Consider the following 17540-nt stretch of genomic DNA (forward strand, 5'->3'; position numbering starts at 1 on the left):
ACAAACTAAGGCCCTGATTCAGAGCCGGACGCTCTGACCAGAGCGCTCGCTCTGAATCAGGGCCCACCTCCATAAATATGGAGCGTCCTCCTGGACGCTCGTATAGCTGTGGGTCACCACCCACAGCATATATGAGCGTGCAGGGTAATGGTCGCCACTGCGAGCAGAAGCCTGCGGTTGAGTTTCTCAACCGCAAGGCCTTGAGTGATTTTGGCTCTTATCAGAGCCAAAATCACTCCCACTGACATCACTAGTGATGTCAGTGGGGCCGGCTTCTGACGGTAGGCGTTCCCTTGGGAACGCCTCTGTCTGGGAGGCACGCCCCCGGCACGCCCACCAAAGGGGGCGTGCTGTCAATCAACATCGACAGCACGCCCCCTTTGATCAGACACTCTGAGCGAAGGAAAGTCCTTCGCTCGGCGCGTCTCGCGCATGCGCACGATGGAGCTCCCTCCGTCGTGCGCATGCGCAGTGCAGACCATCGACCCACTTGCGAGCGGACAGCCGCTCGCGAGTGGGTCTGAATCAGGCCCTAAGTGCCATCCGGGTCTGGCCCTAACCGAACTCTTTGAAAGCCATCCAACGATTGGGCTTCTCCAATTATTATCGAAGATTGAAGATTTATTTTGAATTTTTCTACTCTTGTTGCCCTTGTTGCCCCATCATGGCTCTCACAAAAATAGGTACTAACCCGTCTCATTGGCCGTCTGCAGCGGTGGCCGCTTTTCAAGATCTTAAAGCAGAGTTCTCCACAGCTCCAATTCTTCGGCAACCATAGCTTGAGAAACCTTTTACCTTAGAGGTTAATGTCTCTTCAGTAGGAGTGGGGGCTGCGCTATCTCAAGTGGCTAAAGACCGTCATCCTTGTGGGTTCTTTTCTCTCAAATGTTCTCCGGCTGAGAAGAATTATGCCATAGGGGACCAAGAATTGTTGGCTATGCGTTTGGTTTAGAGGAGTGGAGACACCTTTTGGAAGGTGCTAAATTTCCTATCGCAATCATCACGGACCATAAGAACCTTCTCTATCTCAAAACAGCTCATCGGTTAAATGCCAGACAAGCTCGCTGGTCCCTTTTTCTTTTCCAGGTTTGACTGCAAGCTTCAGTTTCGTCCTGGAGTCTAGAACAAAAAAGCTGATGCTCTTTCTTGGTCCTTTCTACCACCTCGGGAAGAGAAAGATCAATCTCAAGTTCGCCCGGTTCTGGATCCTCTTGTCTTTGCTCCCACCTGACTCCTCCTTCTGGCAGGATCTTTGTGGTACCTCAGTTGCATAAAAATATATTGACCAGGGCCCATGTCTCTCTTTATTTGCTGACCACTCGGGTATTCTCAAAACCTTCAAGTTTTTACAGTGATCCTACTGGTGGCCCACTATGAAAGAAGATGTTCTAAATTTCATTGTGTCTTGCACCAGGAATGCCCAGCTTAAGACCACCCGCATTAAGATTGTTAGCCCTTTGCATCACCTGCCTATTCCTGATGCCCCTTGGACCCATCTGTCGATGTATTTTATTTCCGAATTACCAACCTCTAAAGAACATACAGTACCATCTGGGTGATAGTATATCAATTTTTGAAGATCACTTTATTTGCTTAGTTGGTCTCCCTTTTGCACCACAATTGGCCAAAATGTTTCTCCATGACATCTTCCGACTTCATGGTTTGCCCAAGGAGATAATGTCTGATTGGGGTGTACAATTTGTGGCATCATTTTGGAGAGATATGTGTGCTTCTTGTGGAATTAAACTAACATTTTCATCTGCCTATCACCCTTAACAAATGGCCAAACTGAAAGGGTGACTCAGGAGCTGGAGACGTTTATCAGACTCTTCATGTCCTTGTCTCAAGATGACTGGATTGATTTATTGGGGAGAGTTTTTCCACAACTTCAGATACCATTCTTCTTCAAACTCTACTCCATTTTTTGCGGTATATGGTAAGCATCCACGGGTCCCAGATTTTCAATAATTACCTTCCATGTAAGTTCCTGCTGTCACAAATCTGGTAGGTTTGTTTTCAGATATATGGAAAAATATTATCTGAAAAAAGCTTCCAGTAACTACAAAAAGTTTGCAGATCGAAAACGTCTTGCCGTTCCCCTGCTGAGAGTTGGAGACAGAGTACAACTTTAAAGTGACATTCTCCTGTGCCCACGTTGCCTCTGGGTCTGCAGTGTGCTACCTAAGTACTATCTTCAAAGTGCTTTTCTGCTGTGCCAGTGCTATATCTTCAGAGTGAGACATCAGGATATCTTTCCAGTGCTATCTCCAAAAGTTACATTCTCCTGTGCCTCTCCTGTGACTGTGTTCCTCCATTTCCCACTTGTACATGACCAAAGGGATGCGACCTGCTTGCTAGGTGCAGCTTAAACCCAAATTCCAATTGGAGTGGTCACTGGTGAACATCTCCCAGCAAGTTAGATTCTGTTGGTCAGGTATCTCCAACATCCGGTACATGTGGATGAGGAGGACATATATCCAGGCCCCTTGCCTCCGGTTCTTTCCCCAATGCGGGATCTTGACTTCCAGCTCCTCAGTAAGATAACTCCCTAACTCAAACGTGACAGTAAGGTGTGTTTAGTTAATTCTTTAGGAGGCTTTTTCTTTTTTTAGTTCCAGGACACTCAGATTCTAAACTTCTCATACTGTAGGTAAAGCACATAGTGCCCTCAAAACCTACACTAAAGACACTGATATGTCCAGAGATAGAATTATTCACTTGCACTCTTACGAACCAAAAGAACGAATATTCTCTTCAAACTTTAACATAACACAAACAGTAATTTAAATATATATTGATTGCAAAGACTACATGCCTTGTAAAGGAAGGCCCTGGATTAAAATTTGTCAATACTTTTTACTTTTTGGCAAGGCCTTTCTGATCAAATAAACAATGAGTGGACAAGCTGACGTGCCAGCAATTCTTGATGAACTTTTTACTTTTGCAATGGATTAGTTAGATTTAGGAAGCATATATGTTCGAGCCTGAAAATGTTCTCTATTTGAGGCTCCAAACTTTTTGTCCCAGTGGAACCTACACAAGTAAATCTGTGTAATACAGAGGTTGCCAAACGTGATCCTCAATGATCCTCAACAGTTCTGGTTTTAGAGTTATCTATGGTTGAGCAAAGGTGACTTATTTAGTGCCTCAGTCACCTGTGCTCAGCCATGGATATCTCTAAAACCTGAACTGTTGAGGAGCCTTGAGGACCGCATTTGGGAACCTCTGATGTAATATTTTAGAATTGGATCATGCCACATAATTCCTCGGTCTAGGTCTCTATAATGACTCTAAAAGCCAGTCTGTGTCCTTAGAAATTATGAAACAGCAAAGTGTATGTGATTCTGGAGAGGCCATGCTGGGCAATGTTAACAGACCAATCAAAAACGAAAAACCTAAAAGAACACTTCTATACTTATCCTTCACTGTAGCTTTCCTTCTTACAGGATTGCCAGTAATTTTATGGAACTAACCATGGTTCAAAATTGCTGTTTTCCAGAGGTTCCGATTAAAGAAATGTTTCTACATTACAACTATTGGTAGGATTATAGTTGCTGCTTGGTCACTTTAAGATAACCTATATTTTGTAAATAATTACTAATCTCAAAATGGTATTCCAAAATCTTTACTTATGGTTCTTGTAACCTTGTCTTCAATAACTGCTTCCTGTCATAAATTGAAAATCCAGTTAACCTCTTTGCTTGGGTCCTTCATGGTTTTTGTAGGTATTTTTTTTTTTTTTAAAGTTAAATTGTACATCAATTATTTTTGCAATTCTCATATCTCCAGCAATAATATTAGTGTCTGATAATGCTTCGCCTTAGTGTAGCCATACACATTTCTTACACCAGCAGTTACAGTTGTCATTCCACTATCTTTATTCAATCTTAGATTGTCAGTTCATTTGGTCAGGGTCTTTTTTCAGTTTTGTTTACTATAATTTATTTGTATCATGATGCCCTCAAAGTACAGGGCTGCTAAATGTTTTGTCTTCTAAATAAAGGATAATATTCTCAAACTCTTTACTGTCTAAATATTCCAAATTTGGTGATCTCTCTTGCAAACAGAGGGCTGAGATATTTCAACTGCACCCCTCCTTTTATTGTGACATGTATGCTCCCAGAGATTGTTTTAGTGCTTACATTAAGAATTTAGGAAAGAGATATTGATTTCTTCATCTTCTCACAAAAAAAAACAAATACCCTCTATTACTGGTATTTGAAGCTTAGTTTATGGAATGCATACAATGTCCTCTTTATAAAAGAAAAAAATTATGGCATTTAATACATGGGATGACCACTACAAATAACCTTGTCATGCCCTGTAGGCTATGTAATACCTCTGCAGCCTGTCAACATTTTCATGATGACATTTTTCTGGACCATCTTTGTCAATTGCTTATTGTATACCTAGATGATATTTGATCTATTCAGAGCTTCTCTCACACCATTCCCATGTCAAAACTGTTATCCAACAGCTTTAAGGAGGATGGATGCTCTTCCAAAATGAAGAAATGTGTATTTTCTTCTAATCCAGGGAACATGTCTAAATCCAACATTCAAACCAATCCTGATAAAATGGCAGCCGTAAGAAACTGACTGTAGCCCATAAGCTACAGAATATTTCCCTGGGACTTGTCAAGGACTAACTACCATATTTTCAGATTTGGCCACCTGAAGAGATGTCTGCCTTCTAGTTGCTGAAATAAATATTCTCTATAGTTATAGATGCTCTACTTAATGCATCTTTTCTTTACATGACATATGGGGATAGCCATTGTTGGCTAGCCTTATTTTACATTCAAGAAATTATTTATTATTATTATCACCCTTTATTTATATGGCGCCACAAGTGTTCCGCAGCACCTAACAAAGTACATAAATAATTAGACCAGCGACTAACAATACAATAGAATATAGGACAAGGACATGGATAATATACAATGCTACATTACTGACCATAACACCTAGATATGCAACCAAGTGTTAGGTGCCCTAGTGGGGGGTAAGAAGTAGATGAAAGTAAAGTAAGGAGAAGCACAAGCGGGTAGAGGGCCCTGCTCTTAAGAGTTTACATTCTAAAGGAAATCAAAGATTGCTCTACACTTACATTATGAAACTCAAAGTGGCTTCTCTTGAACTCCTCAAATTATAGGCCTGTATGAATTGACCATTCTGGTTAAAATGAACTCTTTATTAAACATTTTACTTTTCCTCCAATACATCCCCCAAATGCCTAAAAGTTGATTCTCAACAGGAATTTAAAGTAAAATTAATCTTGGTTTCCAAGATTTCACTTGTTAATACCTGTAATAGTATTTTTATATAGTGCATTTATCTCAATATAATTCAAAAAATGTCATCAGTTGCAGAATAAATGCACAGTAGAAAATAAACATAGTACAGATTATTGTAATTCAGAAAAAAAACTAAGCATTTAGGTTTTTGAAAGTATAGGCGGATTAATGAAATTCTTAAGTAAACAGGTACATTTTGTGTTTGAAGAGTTCAAAAGAGAAGATTGTTAGATAATTTTATTTGATCAACTTGAAGGACTATAGTTATTAAGGCAAATCCTGGATCATAGCTTCTGAAGTTCCCCGTTATGGTAAAAAAAAAAAGTTCATGTACAATTTTTGCTTCGTTTCCAGTGCCAAATATCTCTTTTCCCATAAATGCTTTTATTAATTGAGCATCCATAAATTGAATTATAGGGGAAAAAAACTGCGCTGAAGATTTTGACTGCAGGATTTTTAGAGGAGTGTTTACAAATGATTATTTTGGAACAAAGCTAAACAATGCTTGCAGCAATAATACTACAATTAGAAAAGTACCATGTATATAAATGTAATGACGTGTTAAATGGAAAAAAGGATGCAGAAAGAAAGCTGTTCATTATAAATAAACTATGGAATAACCCTAAATATGGTATAAACCTAAAAGTCCCAAAACAGACACAGCCAAATCAGTGAAAAATGTGCATTAATCCATATTAGAAAAACATTATTACTGAGTGCAATGTCCTTTTGTAAATAGTTTTCAAGCAGGGCAGAGTCAATTAGTACAGTATATTGTAAGTAAGGCAAAGTTTAATATATACAGTAAATATTCAGGAAATTGATGTAGATAATTGTTTGCTCACATTTGTATTAATTAGTTCAGCAAACAATCATGTAGCAAAGGTGTATATTCAGCATGAATTGCAGCTGCTCTAACTAGAGATGTGCGCTGACCTCTGTATTGTTTCCAAAAAAGTATATAAACAGCTAAAACCACATCATTTGTCTAAGCCAGCTCCTCCTGACTGATGTTTCAATAAAGCTTTACCTTGCAGTTCATCAGCATATATAGTTGTTGGCCAAATGAATACTTTGAAACATAGAATATGACGGCCGGTAAGAACCACTTGGGCCATCTAGTCTGCCCTTTTTTACCTTTTGGTAACCTCAACACTGTGATGCTCAGTTATTTGTAAGGATATTCTTATGCCTATCTCAAACATGTCAAAATTGCTCTGTCTTAGCCTCTACCACCTCTGATCGGAGGTTATTCCAATAGAATAATTGCAAACCTTGTTGTGCCTTTAAAAAGTTCCGCTTTAAATTCTGCAGAAACAACACAAAAAATGTCAAGCATTACAACTGTCAGTTGATAAACAACAAAATGTTATCGGTTCATAAAAGCGGTTTCCTCCCTCAAAGTTACAAAATGGTCACAGCTCAAGTGGGGTGATAGGTAATCTGGGAAAATGTACCCACAAAATAAAGTGTGCCCCTGTGGCAGCAGCGTAACTAGGGGGGTGGGGGGTCAAGCAGGGCTCGAGCCCTGGGCGCTATCGGACCACCAGAGAGCGCGGGGAGGGGTGTCCAGAGCTGCGGTCCAGGGCACTTGTCAGTGTCCGCACTACACAGTAACTGGTCCGCACTACACAGGGCACTGGTCTGCACTACACAGTAACAAACACCGGCGCCGGGTAGTACACTCGTACTACCCGGTGGCACTGTTTGTTTTGCCAGCCAATGAGAGTCAGACAGACTCTCTTTGGCTGCTGCGCCCACTGCCGGAGCCGGGCTGGAGCTCATATCTTCTGGCTTCTGCAGTGGGTGACGGGAGAGACGTCATGACGCCATGACATCTCTCCAATAGTGCAGAGAGGACCGGGAGGACGGAGGACCGGCGGTGGGCGCAGGAGCCGGGATTAAGGTAAGTATTTTTTTTTGTGTGTCTTTGTCTGACCCTCCTTGGGGGAGCACTGCATAGGGGAGGCTACTACTAGGGGCAATATATAAGGGGTACTGAATAGAAGGGACTACTACTGGGGGCATTATATAAGGAGTACTGCATGGGGGGCACTACTGGTGGCACTGCATAGGGGGAACTACTACTTGGGGCACTGCATAGAGGGGGCCACTACTGGGGGCACTGCATAAGGAGGACTACTTGAGTGGGGGCACTATATAAGGGGCACTGCATAGAGGGGAGCACTGCTTTAGTGGGGACTACTACTGGAGGCACAATATAGGGGGGACTGGGAGTACTATATAAGGGGCACTACAAAGGACTACTACTGGGGACACTGTGAGGCACTGCATAGGGGGGACTACTACTGGGGCACTGTATAGGGGGGAGTCACTACTGGGGGCACTACTGGGAGTACTGAAAGGGGGACCACTACTAGCGGCACTGTATAAGGGGCATTACTGGGGGCACTGTATAAGAGGCACTACTGGGGGCACTGTATAAGGGTGCACTACTACAGGGGGCACTGCGTAAGGGGCACTGCTACTGGGGACACTGCATAAGGGACACTACTACAGTGGGCATTGCAAGAGGGGCACTACTATTTGGGGCATTAAGGTGCATATGAAATGGAAAGGAATGTTCCCAGAGTGATGTGAAACGGTGGTGTCATGTTGCCACACCCCCATTTTCCAGTGGTAACTCCCCTTGAGGCATGTGATCACACCCACTTTTCTGGCGCACGCTCCTACTGTACTTGTGGGGGGGAGGGGCGCTCCATTTTTTTTACTTGCCCTGGGCTCCAAATACCCTAGTTACGCCACTGCTTTGGGGATCAATGGACTGAATCGTGTTGATGTATTTAAACTTTTTTAGGAATATATTTTAGATAGGCAAGTGAATTGTTAAGGGAGCTGATTTTACCTTTCAAAGTGAAATTGATACAGACTAATGTCCTTGTTCTAAACTCTGGGCCTGATTCAGCAAGGAACACAGTTGCAAAAACGCACGCAATTGGTCGATTGTTGCGTTCTGCGCATGCATGGCAGTGCACTTGCGCGAACTAGCAAATGCAAACAGAATTGCGATTACAGAGGCTACGTAGACCCAGAGCAGAGTGATTGACAGGAAGTGCCGTTTGTGGGTGGTGACGGGGGGCATGGTGGTCAGGCGAATGCAGGCGTGCCAGTGCATTTCAGCGCCGTTGCAGGGGCGTGCATAAATGATCCACTGCGTGGCCATAAGCAACCATAGAACTGACAGCGTGTGTGGATATTAGCAATTTCTGAGTAAGGTCAGGGCTTGTGTCTATGGGTCTGATGTTACCGATGGTTTCGCTCTGTTGCCCTAGTATACGAATGTTTGTGAGGGGAAGTGTGTGTCTTTATGTCTGGCTGCGTTTGCAATGTTAATGCACACATTTAAAGCAACTTTGGTAAGTGCATATAACCAGAATTGCGTTCCATGGTGAATCAGGCCCTCTGTTTCCAGAATTTCAGCTAGTACAATTTCCCAGCGATGATGTGTCCTGTATTATTCTGCGGAAATGGCGCAGGATTTACATGTTATAAAGGTGAATCTCTGGTTCTGTAAAGTTTACACTGGTGTGGGCTAAGCTGGTAGACCAAATCGTGCAGGGCATTGGGCACAATAACCACAGTTAATGTCAGTGATGACTGATATCTATGCACCAGTGCATGAGTCAGTCACTGGGGCCACCAATGGGTGGATAAGTAGGTGGGTCAATTGTTATAACTAGAGTGATTAGCAAAGATGGTAACAAAATGGAATAAAAGCTACACTGATAGTATTAAACTGAAGTGATTATTAACAGAGCTGCAGCACATGAACATTAAATTGGTTAATGTTGTGTTAGACACTGGAGGCAAGAGAAAGATTATTTGGAAAAAATGGGCTGGACAAAGTGGAGTAATCGCCTAGCCACAACTATAAGACAATATTGAGAAGTGGGTGAAGGGTCAAAGGAAGAGAGAGGACTATTTTTGTCCACACTAAATATACATCTGCAAATGATATATATGGCTCGACAGGTGGGAATGGACAATCTCATTGTATTGTATGTTATGTCACGCTTGTGTTTGTTTGTGGAACCAGGGTCTGGTTGATGTCTGTTTGAGAAATGGGAGGTCTGCAAACAAAGCTAGCAGGCTTGAGGAGACCTCTTGACATGTGAGTAGATGCTTCCCTGACTGGGAATCGAACCCAGGTTTCAGCAGAGAAATGCTGCATCATATCCACTAGACCACCAGAGACATCGGTGTTGATGATGCTATGATGTATGTAGCTGAGAAGAGTGTTGCAGTAGATTAACCAGGCTGAACTGGGTTGTTACTTTATAACTCTTGATAGGACCGGACACAGACCGAACACCGGAATAGATGGTAGCTGTGGTTGAGAAAGGGTCTGATCTTGGAAATATTCTTGAGATGGAAACGACAGGACTGCAAGAGGTTGTGAATATGTGGTCTGAAGGAGAGGGAAGAGTACATATTGACTCCAAGACAACGCACTTTGGGACTAGATGAGATAGTTATGCCATCTATTGATAAAGAAATAGTGGGAAATTAAATTATGTTATGTGGGAGGGTGGGAAGATGATCAGCTCAGTCTTAAACATATAAGTTTGAGAAATTGCTGGGGCATCCATGAAGAGATAGTAGAGAGACAGTTGGAGATGCGAGTCAGTAGAGAGGGGGAAAAATCAGGTGAGGAAAGGTAGATCTGAGTATCACCAGCATAGAGATAATAATGGAGGTCAAAAGAGCGGATGAGTTTACCTATAGAGAGAGAATAGGAGAGGTCCAAGAACAGAACCTTGGGGAACGCCTACTGTAAGAGGCTATGGGGGGAGGAGGAGTTGTGAGAGGAAACAAAGAAGGAACGGTCAGAGAGGTAGGAGGACAGCCAGGAGAAAGCAGTGTCTCGTAGACCAAGGGAGTAAAGGATATGCAGCAGTAGAGGGTGGTCCACAGTGTCAAAAGCAGCAGAGAGGTCAAGTAGAATGAGCAGGGAGTAGTGGCCTTTGGATTTGGCAGCAAAGAGGTCGTTGCTGACTTTCGTGAGGACAGTTTCAGTAGAGTAAAGAGAACGGAAGCCAGACTGAAAAGGGTCAAGGAGGGAGTGGGTTGAAAGAAATGTGTCTAAGGTCACAGGAGTGCTGTGTAACTCGGTAGCACAGAGCGTCTTTTATGCATCTTTTATGCGTCTTTTTACCCTAAAATGTGTCTTATTAGCACAAGCCGCTTCTGCTGATTAAAATGATATGCAGCTTGCATATGTTCTATGAGCCACTACGGGTATATCTGCAAGCAAATTACTACGTTTAAGTGTTACTGTCAGAACTTGATTGGAGTTTGGATCCGGAGTGGACACAGGAGTAATACATGGGACCATTTGCTGGTATTGAAAAGATGCCGGCTTTAATGGGGTGTGTTTCATGAATGGAGGCAGGTGCAGGAGGTATAAACTGTGGCAAGCGAGGGAGACAAGGTATGTCGGACACTGGAGCCAGAGCTGGAGGTGTGCAAGGACACAAACCTCAGGGGCGGCAGGACCCTCTATGGGACAGGCAACTGGAGCATGCAATCCGGACAGGAGTCAGAGGTAGAACGAGCTGGAACACGGACTGAGAGTTAGCAGGCTCACCACAATAGACTGCAGCAATACAAGCAAGGGAGCTCAGGAACTAGCACACAGCTAAGCTGTGTAAAATGTTGCACTGGCAACTAAAGAGCCTCTTGACAACTCTTTAATACCCTCAAGTAGTGCAGGATAGGTTGCTAGCCCTCCAGCCCAAGCTGCAAGCTGATTGGTCAAATTTAGACATGTGACCTGGATCCAAGATGGTGACGCCCAGTGGTCACTAGCACTGCTCAGGAATGCACAGCCTGCTGTTCTGCCAGCCACTACACCTGATCTCCAGGACCAGGATCACCTCCAGAAGCCAGGATACCTGCAGGAAGGACCCTGCCAGAGCGCCCTGAGAGGTGAGGTCCGCGCCACTCGAGAACCCGCGGTCCTGGTCGTGACAGTTACAGTCTCTATTAGTGTAACTTAATGTTTCGCGTGCAGATACACCCGGACTGGCTCACAGAATATAGGCATGCTGCATATAATTTTAATCAGCAGAAGCTGCGTGTGCTATCAATTTGATTCGCTGTATGATTCAGATGCATTTGAAGGTAAAAAGTCGCATAAAAGATGCTCGCGCTACCGAGTCATCATGTCTCAGTGAAGACTGTGCATGCCTGTGACCCCTTAACAGTACAGGACTCACACACATACTGGACTGTTATTATCTAATACTTTATTACACATTCTTCTACAGCCCTGATTCCATGACCAAAATGCTATACTATAGTGTACCCAATCACAGCTTCTGTCAGTCAATCATCGGGCGGTGATACAGAAAATGCATTGGAACTCTGACGCATGTGCTGTGTAGTTTAGGAAAAGTGACATCTGGTGGACAAAAAAGTTGTAATACACGATATGACTCTTTTCCAGTGCTACGCTATGTTCCATTAAGAAACATTCTGTGTGGCGAGACTAAAGGCTTCTGTATGGTGCGCTACATGGCTGTATGGAGCAACAAACTAGCTGGGCACATCGGTATATGCAGTTTTGGGGCTCATAAGTCTATTCTATGACACGCCTATCAGGCGGAGCACTCCATGTCCACTGTAATGTTGCTTTCACAATCTCCCTGAAATACTGTACTTTTCAAATTTAGGCAGGTATGAATTAGACTCGGCATCATACTACACCACAAACTTCATTCCAACAGCAATCTCAGCATTCATAGATATATTTCACAGCCTCACCAGTTGATCAGGAAGTCATTGCAAAACCATGTCACGAAAATATATACTGCCATCAAAATTAATTAGAAAACATTAAAAATATCATTATCTCTGTTAATTGTAATACTTAACTCCCTCACTAAATTGCTGGCATTAAATCCAAATCATGAGGATTGTCAGTTTTGAATAAAAAAATTTTATTGACAGAAATGTACTACATGGAGCAAACTTTTACAATAGTAGTTAAAAAAAACTATTTGGGATAAACGCAGGAGTTTCCTAATAATAAAACACTATATCAGATGATAGTTATAATTGCAATGAGTCATACTTGCCGACTTTTACTATCTCCCCTCCAGGAAATGCCCAGAAAGGAGACACTGCTGGATACTTCGGGGAGCTAACTGCCACGAATTGCGGAACCGCGAGGAGGGGGAGGGGCCAAATTGAAACATTCCCCGCATAAGTCAGCCACACCCCCTCCATACGGAGCCATAATTCCTGGCAATTATTTAGTGTTTCCCAGCCATTCTCCCCATCAAGGAAGTGGGTGGGATGCAGAAGAGCCAGATACTCTTTCGGGATGCAGGCAGCTATTCGACACAGGACAGAATTGCAATTCTGCACACCAGCAGCTTTGCAATTCTGTCCTTGCCACTATGCTAATGCTGCAATAGGCGTCATACCTCCTGCATGCATTAATGATCTGAGCTGCGTCCATGGACAGAACGTCGGATCATCTGCGTGATCCTCGGGCTGGCTGAGTGACCGTGGGATCATGCAGGCTGGCCATCGCAGTTAAGGAAAAGAGGCCAGGCCCCTGTCAGTCGATTGGGATCCTGGCCTCTTTCCACCCCCCCCAAGGCAGCGACCTTCGTTTTGAGAAACTGAGACCATCGCCGCCCCCTTCCTCCCTAGAATCACTGACAGTCTGCTGCCGAACTGCGTGCGCTTACGCAAACCCTTACTGCACATGCATGGTACGGGTCCGGCACGTGCGTAGATTAATGACAATTGGGAATCTTCGTTCAACACTGCTGAATCAGCCCTCATGTTTGTTTGCTTAAATTAAAACACCCATTACATCATCTATAGAACTTCATGTCCATTTTTTCCATAATTGGAATATACTATATTCTGTTTCACATATTCTGATCTTCTGTTAAATGAGTGTTCCATCCAAGTAGTTGTCTCCCTAAGAGATGCCACTCAACCTTCCTCAGGTCATTAGAAAGGTAGGGTCCGTCTACGTGGGAATACCACCATTTGCTTTAACCCCCTCATATATTTCAGATGTATAGGATGAAGCAAGCTTAGCATTCTGATAAGGATGCTGATACAGTTGTTGAGACGTTTCAGTTCAGGCGGTGCCTGACTCCTTGTGCATAAAGTCAAATGCTTTGTGAAATTTATATCAGCATCATAGGTGTAGTTGTGCATTGTTTGGCTGATGCAGAGTTCCTGGAAATTCGACCATAATTGCTCCCTCAATGTGTATATTCACCAGTATGCCGACTTTTATAGCTGTCATCATTACCAGTGCGCACTTGGACCGACCTTATCCATCTGGAAACAGGCATTTTTATGTACAAGTAGCCTGCAGTTCAGTCAAGCTTTGCGTAGGTGAAAACACTCCGTTAAAGCCCAGTTACAGATACTCAGCCACAAGTGGAAATGTGCATGACTATGCATCGTCCGCAATTGCATATATTTGGATCTCTCCAAATGTACTTGTGTTCAATTATTCTTTTACTACAATGGCTTAATTAGTCCAATAATTACATGTCATTTTTTGTTGTTAAAAAAAATGGCCTCTCATTACCCCTAAATGAATTTTTTCGTTGGTTTAGGCACCGCAAATTTAATTACAATATTTTTTTTATTTGATTTTTTTTTAGATTATTTAAAAAAAATTTTTAAAGTGCTCTCAAAGTACCTTAAAAATCACCTGTTTTTACTACTTGTTTTGCATTTTTCGTTTAATTTGTTTCAGTTTAAATGATAAAAAAAAGTGCTTATTTTTTTAAAAATTGCAAAAAAAAATATAAGCGAAGTCAGCCATTTGACACCATTTAAATCCAATCAGTACTTTCCTTATGCCTACAAACAGCCTTCTAAATGGTTCTGCTAACTAAATTATCAATTTTGGGGGGGTCCAGGATGGTCTTCCCACTTTTTCATGTTCTTTTCTCACATCACATACGGCAGTTCATTCGCAAACCGCTGCTGCGAATACCATTCATGTGAAGTCGCAACTTGCAATTCGCACCTAATTGGATCGACCCCTTAGTGTGAAATATTGTCAAAAGGGTTCTTGACTAAACCATTATACAAAAAATAGCACAGGAAACTATGCTGAATGAATTGTTCAATTTATCTAAATATTAAGAGACTTGAAAGTATACAAATTACTAAAGAATTTATAAAAAAAAAGTATTTAATTAAAATATTGATAATATATGCAATATATTGTGTCCATAAATGATTGGTTATGTCACCATACACCCAGATAATTATATATAGTGCCTGAACGTACAAGATGGTATTTACCAGCATTCTTAACTAAACCAAACTTTTATGACAAGCAAAGGTTAGATAGTTTATTTTACCATGCAGTGTAAAGCATTAAAAATACATTCTTCAGTTAAGCACTACATAATAACAGAAATTACATATTAGGGAAGTTACATGAATTCCAAAGGATATTTTTTGTAGATACCATTTAAAAAATCCCATCCAAACCGGTATCATTACTGCTGTCAGCATACAAACATGGGCAGTACAGATGTGTTCTCATACACCCAGCGTCTATATCCCATAAAGTGCAAGACATCCGTATCAACCAAGCCGCTCGAAGACGAATAACCATCTTTTTCTTTAAATGTTGTGTCTTATTTGCATTGCAGATGCAACAAAACAATACTCAGTGTACTAGAGTTGCTGGCCTGCGATTTTTAACTGCACAGGAATTAGTTTTTAATACCTACAAAGTCACAGTTGAAGCACAAAGGTACACGGCATGAGAAAAGGCACTGAATATCTACACTGTGATTTGTGTTATGCAAATACAGGGCTGTAACTAGGGTTGTGTGACATGCGCCATGGCACAGGGCATCACAGGGCAGGGGGCACTGTTCGGGCCTGTCAATTTTCTGTTCATAATTATTCTCACTTGTAACTACCTTTTCTTTTATCCACGGCATCTCCTGGACGCCTCTATCACCTCCCTGGTCGACTCCCCCTCCTCCATGTTTTTATCTGTATAGGCAGGTGTCATCACAGCATTATTCAAGAAAACACAACAGAAGGGAAAAATGGCATTTGTACATCAGGCTCGCAGTTTAATAATTAATATAAATTTACATGTAGCCGTGGCTCCTTCATACAAGTATTGGCAGTTGATCGACATCAGTTATATGACTAATGCTGGGTACACACTGGCAGATATATTGGCCAATCAATTGATTGGCCAATATATCTGCTGCCCGCGGGCCACTGTGTACCAGCGATATGTCTGTGAACTACGTCATTCACAGACATATCGTGTCAGCTGTGCTGCACAGCCAATGCCCAATATATCTGCAGATATATTTGGGTATCTTCCTGTTCTACGGGCAGTCAGCCGACTGCCTGTACACTTGCATCAGAGGCCGCGGCCAGATGACAGATGATGGTTGTTCAGTGTGTATAAACAACCATCATCTGCAGGTATGTTAGGTGGGTGCCCAGCTTAACTGAACTCGTCACTGTATTTGTTTCATGGTAAAGTAAAATAGAATGCATCAACATAGGCATACCACACTCACGTATGCAAAACCTTACTGCAAAGAAGCTGTACTTGCCCACCCCTGAACCATCTGTCCAGGCACAAACATGCAATTTTCACTACACTCAAGATTTTATGTTATTTTTACTGTCCATAATGTCCTTTGTAATATTTCTATATTTGCAAGGGACATAGAACAGCCTTCAGAGACACCAGTCCCTGTCATTATTTCTACTAGCTTGTGTTTTGTTTCTTTTCTTTTTCTTGTATGAAAAATAAATGGAAGTGGAGGGAAGGTTGCAAGTGGTAGGTAATGCCCTCTCTGGCTGTTGAAAAAAAATCCTGGAGCCATAAAAATAACAAATGATGTGTATTTGCTAGAGTGTCAAAGTTATGAGTTTATTTTGTAATGATGTGCTCCTGCTTTCATGAGGTAAACTGGCCGTGTCGGAGGTGTTATTAGTAATATGGACTCAGTGAAGCAGAAAGCAGAGTGACCGAGAGATCAGTGTATCAGTCAGCAAGAGGGCAAATGGGAAGAGACAGCGGGAGAATGAGAAAGCAGTAGTATTGTTTGCACATAGAAAAACCCTTTGACTACCGAAACTAGGCTGGCTGCAAAGCATTGTGTACACATACTGTATTTGTATATTTTCATAACCAATGCTTTTTTTTTTTTCATTAATTAATGTAATGTATATATTGTGCAAATAGTTATCTTCTTAATTTGAAATTATTGTTTCTGTCAGTACAGAATATGTTCAATTATATACGTGATATCATTCTGCAAATATGTTGAAAATAAGTAAAAACTTGGTGAGTTTAGGTTGTTATTTAAGGAAGCCTGTTTTGGTGTAAATCGAATAAAGGGATGCCAGACTATAGATCTACATGAAATAGGTCAACAATGTCTAGATAGACACTGGATGTTAGACAGATGGAAAAGGTATGCATGACTGCCGGACGTAAGGCCGGCGGTTGAAATCCTGATACCGGCAGCCCGATAGGTGAAGATCCCAACACCAGAGGTAAGTAGGCTAGCCTTACCCTTCCAACCCCTCACCCTAACCCTCCCTTAGGGGTGCCTAACCCTAACCCCCCCTCTCAATGCCTAACCCTAACCTCTCCCCAGGGGTGCCTAAACCTAACCCCCCTCCCCGTACCCAAACCTAATCCTCCCAGGGGGTGCCTAACCCTAACCTCTCCTCGGGGGTGCCTAACCGTAACCCCCCCTTCCCCTAGCCTAACCCTCCCAGGGGGCGCCTAACCCTAAATCCACCCGGGAGTCCCTAAACCTAACCCCCCTACCGCGACTAAGAGGTCCTGACGCCCAGCTTACCTTCTTTCGGTATGCCAGGTGTCGGGATTTCTGTGGGTGGCTAATGATAGGCATCAGGATTTTCGACACTTGTCATTAGTCCCACGCCGAGATTTGACAGTCGGGAAGCTTCCTGACTACATACCAGACAGACAATAGGTCTTCAGGGACAAAAGGTCAACACACTAAAGGTCTCCATGAAAGAAGGGCAACATGTAAAAATGATCGACATGGTCAAAAGGTTGACATGAAATGGTCGCCAAACAAATGGTTGACACATTTTTTTTTTGTTAGGGTTAGGCACCAAGGGGAGGGTTAGGGTGAAGAAAAACATGTCAACCATTTTATCATCGACCTTTTGACTGTTGACCTTCCATATCGGCCTTTAGTGTGTC

At 42.5% G+C, this 17540-nt stretch overlaps 1 protein-coding gene across 2 annotated transcripts in view; it reads left to right on the forward strand.

Moving 5' to 3' along the window:
• Window positions 1-17540, forward strand: part of ACACA (acetyl-CoA carboxylase alpha) — a 532248-nt gene that overhangs the window by 360203 nt on the left and 154505 nt on the right. The gene's annotated exons all lie outside the window — the stretch shown is intronic.

This window comes from Taudactylus pleione, unplaced genomic scaffold, assembly GCF_031769625.1.
Source record: "Taudactylus pleione unplaced genomic scaffold, aTauple2 ptg000682l, whole genome shotgun sequence".
In the NCBI taxonomy this organism is placed as follows: domain Eukaryota; kingdom Metazoa; phylum Chordata; class Amphibia; order Anura; family Myobatrachidae; genus Taudactylus; species Taudactylus pleione.